At 38.3% G+C, this 6,609-nt stretch overlaps 1 protein-coding gene across 1 annotated transcript in view; it reads right to left on the reverse strand.

Moving 5' to 3' along the window:
- The window catches only part of LOC121727927 (nucleoporin 88), an 89,637-nt gene that overhangs the window by 45,184 nt on the left and 37,844 nt on the right, over positions 1–6,609 (reverse strand). The gene's annotated exons all lie outside the window — the stretch shown is intronic.

Genomic DNA, 6,609 nt, shown 5'->3' on the forward strand with positions numbered 1-6,609 from the left:
CGTCAACGTTATGTTTTCATTCGACGTATTTTCACAGCTAGCGCCAAACATGACCAAAACATTGGGTCGGTGATCAAATTACGATTCATAAATTTTGAGCAAACTTTGTCATCATTGAAATTCATCGGGGAACGGAAAAATGGCAAATTAATAAAAGAGTCGCTAAGGAGAAAACAGGCGGAAAAATAGACCGGGGAGAAAAAAACGTCCACCAAGAACGTGCTCTTCATTAAGACGAAATGGAAACACCGGATGAATTGATCAATCAGAAATTTTATGGCCGAGAATCACTCAACGGAAAATAATTCTCCGCTCGTTTGGCTCGGCTCATCGCCGCCGTTTTAATTTCGTTCTCTCGGGGAGATCGAGTGTCATCCAATCTATCTGACGACTCGGAAAAAAAACTCGCCCCCCGGCCCCTGTCGCACGACGCCCGGACGTCTTCGAGGCGATAATACTCGCCTTGGGACAGTTTTACATAAAATTTTCTATAAGTATCATTTCTCAAATCCTATCTCGCATATTAAACGTCGGAGCGGCGCGAACTGAGGGCTACTCGGGAGATACTGCTTTTTATCTGTCCCGAATCACAGCATTAAACCGGTGGCGAGATCGATTGTAACGTGACTAATTATACGAGCGGTTTGACGTATAATTACGGGGCGCGAACACCCATCAGCCCGTCTAATAATCTATTCCGTTTGCGATAACTAATTAATCAAGATCAAACAGAAACAACGGTCCCGCTCGTCGTGCTACGCGAAACCGTCTCTTGTTATTCGCGTCAAAAAACGAGATAATACTTTTTACTCATCCCATCGCTAATAATTTTCCATAATCTCGAGGAGCGAACTCCTCGGAGGTCGCATTAAAAGCGGCAATCAAACTGGCAATTTGAAGGGAGTGCCGAATTTAAATTCGAAAGAAACGGCCATCCGATTTGTAATTCAAACGTGCAAGAAAATGGCGTGATATCCGATTTGAATAAAGAATCGGGCGAGATGGTCCAGCAAAATTCAGATGCGAAGTAGCAGAGTCGATCTGCAGACAGTTTCATTAGGGCTCTTCAGAATTTAATATTCAACTTCTTGAAACTTTATTATATTGGAAATACTTTGCATAAAAGATTTAATTTAGATCGAGAACTACAGCGTGCATGAAAGATTGTTTTTTCAGTTGGCATCAAGTAAACTTACGAACCATCGCCATTTTTCCACTCTTCATTTTGACACGCCGAAAATTTGTTTTGCCAATTTGTAATTACCCTCGGCGAAGTCAGCCGTGTTACGATGTAGATAATTACGGAGGTGTTCGCCCTTATCTTTAAAAAATATGATGGACTATTCAATCCGGGAGTCACCCCACGATCGAGGCTCGATATAGGCTCGAATGATCAGCCCTAAAGCCTTCATTAATGAAAACCATAAAGCCGGGGGCGCGTATCCGGCACGGAGGACCAAGTAAAAACGCGCGTCAAACGACCGACGCCTTATTAAGCCCACGGGGGCAGGTGGGGCGGTGGAAAAATTATAGTGCTAAAAGAATTAAGTTATTGAAGCTACGCGGGGGTGTAATTGGTTTAGGAAGATTGGTGTATCGGAGGACTTTTAATATTTCATCAGGCTCTTCGGTCAGCGAAAATGAAAACGTTTTTAAATTAAAAAGCAAACTTAGCTGAGCATATCGTCGTCGTCTTTTCAGATTGGGAGATTGGGTATTATGTAGAATGTTCGCATGGTCGTTGATAAATAAGCTATCTTCGAATATTTTCGTTCAAACTAGTGGCTAGCCTGTTGAGTTCTGTTGTTGAGATATTTAATAGTTTAATCTTTAATCCTCATATGGGCAGCATTAATAGCGGCGTCTGGGCGTGACGTACAATTGGATATGAAGCGACGCGTGAACGGGTTACTTCATTACTCACAGCTTTGATGTTAATAGTTAAAGATACTGATATGGGTAACGCTGTCAGCGCGGGGATCACCGTTTGTACAACTTATATGGAACTGTTCGACTTTGAAGCGAAATACTGAGGTAAAATTAGTGTATGAACAGAACAATTATTATCGTACCCCTAATGTGCTCCTCTTCAACATTGAGTTTCGAGGTCTGCAATGACTAATTGCAGACTCACAATATCAAACCAACGTAAAATACATTCAGATTGTTAAAAACTCAATCGTTTAATGACGTGTATTAAGTCAAAGACTTATTGTAATGGACATACCATACTCATAAAATTTTCAGCTAGTAGCCGATATTTCCTCATAAATTATTTACTTGCCGATCCATAAATATTGGAACAATTGAAGAGCAGCCGAGGGTCCACAAATAATTTATACAATGAATTTTTAAACAAAAAATACAGTGGCGTACTTAAGCACAACTCGGTAACTGGCCCGCTGCGATGGTCCCAATTCTCGTGCCCTCGAAATTTTTTAACTACATCATCAAAATGGAGGTATCCCCCTTGTTGCACCTTAATGAGGTTCCCCCGCTGTCTCGCGATTTTATAACTGCCGATAACACGGCTACATTGAATAATTGTCATCATTTAGAACGCTTGTTAAGCAAAAACAAGATATGGGCCTTGTTATATGTCACGAATCACGACGTTAAAATACATTATACAGCCAGATAATGACATAGAGATATTATGATGAAAAATCGATTCTGTTGATAACAATAGAATTGTCAAGATTACTATTTGTTAATCTAGATTTTCGGTAAGAGGATTTAGATAGTTTGTCCAGTGGAAACAAAAGAACTGCTCAAGACTTGGGTCTTGATGCCTTCAAATACACTAAGGTAGGTCTGATTTCTCAAGCGTGTCGAGTTAATTATGTAATTAGAGCAGATTATTATTACACCGTGCATAATAATACATGATAGCAAATGACATAAATGTATAATTAGACGACAATAATGTAATAACAATAAGCGAACACAATAAAGCAATATAATATATTAAAATGGGACGTATCTTGTTGTCTCCTAATGGGAGAATGTCACGTCTCGAATGAAATGCGAATTTTAATATTAACAATGATTTTACTTGTTAGTTATATTCATTAGGCAGCACGTGACATTCGTCCTTATTGCGAGCGCAGTACCGGCCGGATTGCCCTGGAGCGTGCATGTGGATAGATTGTTCGTTAACAAGCCACTTGTAAATATTAATGACACGTGATATTTTCAGCTATATTATGAGGAGGCTCGACCTGAAAACCTGAACATTGTCAGTTTTTATGGGGGTGATAAGCGGACAGTGCACGCGGCGGCTATGCGGGTTAACAGGTCTTTACATCAAATTGAGGCCTCTACCAATTGTCACGCAGAAACAAAAGTTTCAAAAGCATAAATAAACGACGACTGAAACCGGAACACATTTCTAAATTTAAATATTGTGGTACCAATTTCCTAGTAAATCTGTAGCGGATAACTATAAATACAAAGTTTCCTTATCTTTGTTTGGCACATTGGAATAGTAAAAGACGAGAACCTTGAAATTTACGCTGTTTAAATAAATAATTTATCAGTAAGAAACTTTACTTGTCATCGAGTTTAAACTGAAGTTTCATATAGGTGTTATGTGTGGTTAGGACCATCAACCAAAACCATGTTCAGCAAATCCACAATACGCGAAGCTAACCAGATCATAGAAAAAGAAATAAAAGCGAACAGTGAATGCAGTACACACTATTACCTGAACGAAGTTATCAAAGCCGCGGAAGTTTATTGTCTTCGCAATCGGTCTTTGTCTATGATGAATCCCATGAGCTAGCAATCGTTTGTTCACTCCACTCAAACAACTTCTAGAATACTTTCAAACGCAAATGAGTTTTTATTTTTTAGAAAATACGGTCAGTGCTGCTTGGAATTATGCGATGAGGTTTAAGTTTCTCGTAAAAAATATTCTTTAAATAATCTAATTTGTGATCAGTAACTGATTTTGTCCAAATAGTTCAAAATTGTTTAGCTATTGTATCAGTTACTAGGTTGACGCGATTCAAAATTACAGCCAAATCGAAATAGTCTAGTAACAAATATGTATAGTAATTGCTATACAATTATTGCTACTAGCTAAATATCAAAAATGTGACTGGACCATGACATCACTGGTCAATAAAATATATGCTTTTCAGACGAGGTTTTAACAACATGTTTATTAACCCATCAACTCCCAAGCGGCACCCGGGTGCCGCATAACAATTGAATATCTATTGCAGGGGTCACCAATCAGTTTCGCTCAGGGTCCATTTTAAGAAATGAAATGACCTTTGCGGACCACATACTAAAAAAAATTAAACATAGATAATAACAATTATTACGGAAATTACAAAATGTTTGTTGTTTGGAGTGAAATTGGTGCAAGCTGTTGAATGAACATCTACAGGATATAACATTAAATCCTGGAGATGTTCATCAGTAAGTTGAGATCGCAATTTATTTTTAACAAAGTTCATCTTCGGAAATGCTTGGTCTGCACACAATGGGTCGGCGGTCCGGATGCGGACCGCGGTTCACTATTTAGTGACCCCTGATCTATTGTGTCTGCGATTCCCAAGATCGAGGTATTAATATTCCTCGGTATCAACGTTCCTTCACTAAAATACAACTTCCCTACAAAAGTCTGGGTAGTCTAGATCCCTAAAGTTATATTGATAAGCCGTTGGGGTGGAGTAAATATTTCATTTTTTTTCATTTTATAATTTCCCGACGAAGTGTCTGTCGCGACACGTACCAGCGATGTGACAAGTGGATTACCGCCTCTTCGGTTGCGCCCGCCATGATGAAAACTAAAGAGTTTACATCTCGCTTGAGGAAAATTTATATTTAATTTTTCTTTTCGCTTTTATGTTTATTTATTCGCTGGCTTTCGTATAGGTTATAAAGTGTTTCCAAACGGCATAATTACGTGTACTGTATAATTTATAAGTTAGATTTGGATTCTAAAAAAAAACTTTTTTGGGTGAAATCCCCGATTCAGCACAAAACATTATAGACTCTTAATGTGTGAATTATTAACCGATAGATTTAGGAAGGACTTGTGATATACCATAGATATAATAAAAAATTAAACAAGAAGTGGTCAGAAAATGCATAAATTCAATTAGTAAGTAGTTAAGCGTTAAAAGTGTATTTTACTGTAATGAGACCCCGGAGGCAAAGAAGTAGTTAAGTGTAAGATTCTAGCCATATTTCTTAGCAAAAGCGTGAACCTGTAATGCGTTTGTGCTCATTTTACGTACCTTTCAATTTACATATTGCTAAGAAAATCCTTTGAAACGAATAATAACTTGTAAAACATTAATGCTATAAGTAGGAATGAAATCATTAAAATTTTAACGAATCAATTAAATTGCATTTGAATTTAATTCATTTTCTGAAAGCAACGCAATGCTAGAATGATATTTTATTAAAACTGTTTGCTTCGAAGCTGCAAATACTACCTACTATTTTATAATAACTCCTACACCGGTTTGGTGGTTGTGGTTCATTGAAACCAGGCCTGTTACGCAGGAGTATTATAAAATGCCCAAATGTGTGTGCAGTACACAAGAGCACTCTCATACTTTATTAGATTCTTTTACTCTCATAACTCAGTGGCACGGAGGACCGACACGACTGGCGAGAGATCAGGCGCAGGACCGACTCTTTACATGCCCATCCGAGGCATGTATCATCTTACTTGTTAGACAATCAGGTGATCAGCCTGCATTGTCCTAACCAAACTTGGAGATAATATGTTTCCAACGCTGGAATAGAACCCACGACCTACGAGGCAAGAGCCACATTCTAAACCACTGGACCACGGAGGCGTCTGTACTATTTTAATTCATCAAGCCCCATACGGTCACCGGTGACCGGGACACAATAGAAATTCTTTTGTGTCTCGTTTTTCCACGATCGACGGGGGAGCTAAAAGTATCTCCATATTCCACATTTTTCTATTAGCCAGGCACGTAGAATTTGAAAACCCTTATGAACTTGTAAACGCGACTTATGGTTTATGAACTTGTAAGTTGTAACTACACAAAATCGTGTTGTGACATGTACATTAATTAAAGGTTAACTTCGTTGAGGTGAAATTTGAACATAAGAAAAGGACAGAAAAAAATTTCCACGACAAAAATATTATTATGTCTGCCTGCATACTCAGTTTAGCCTTTCACAGTTCATCAAAGTATATTTTTCAATCTATTTCAACACTAAGTCACCTCATCTACGTCGTGGCATAATCTGCAGACGGTGGGCTTGTTAGCATAAACACATCCCGGGGATGAGACCCGCAATTGAAATGTTTATAGATACAATAATACCGGGATCAGAAACCCCCACCTTCTGTTTCATTTATTTTTCTCGGGCCTACCCCTGGTATCTACTCAATACTTCGGGTGTATAAGCATTTTTGAGTAACAATTTGAGAAGGTTATGAAACTACAGTAGCGGAATTCCAGTTACTGTTTTTGCTGAAAACCTAAACTGTACCACCTGTTTAGGTTTCTGAAGCTGCTCAAAAAGGTCAAAAGGTTTAAATAATTTCCGTAACTTTTTAATATGCAGCATAGTCGGCGGATGAAGAGAAATTCATATTCATATTCATCT

The sequence above is a fragment of the Aricia agestis genome, chromosome 6, assembly GCF_905147365.1.
Source record: "Aricia agestis chromosome 6, ilAriAges1.1, whole genome shotgun sequence".
Classification (NCBI taxonomy): Eukaryota; Metazoa; Arthropoda; class Insecta; order Lepidoptera; family Lycaenidae; genus Aricia; species Aricia agestis.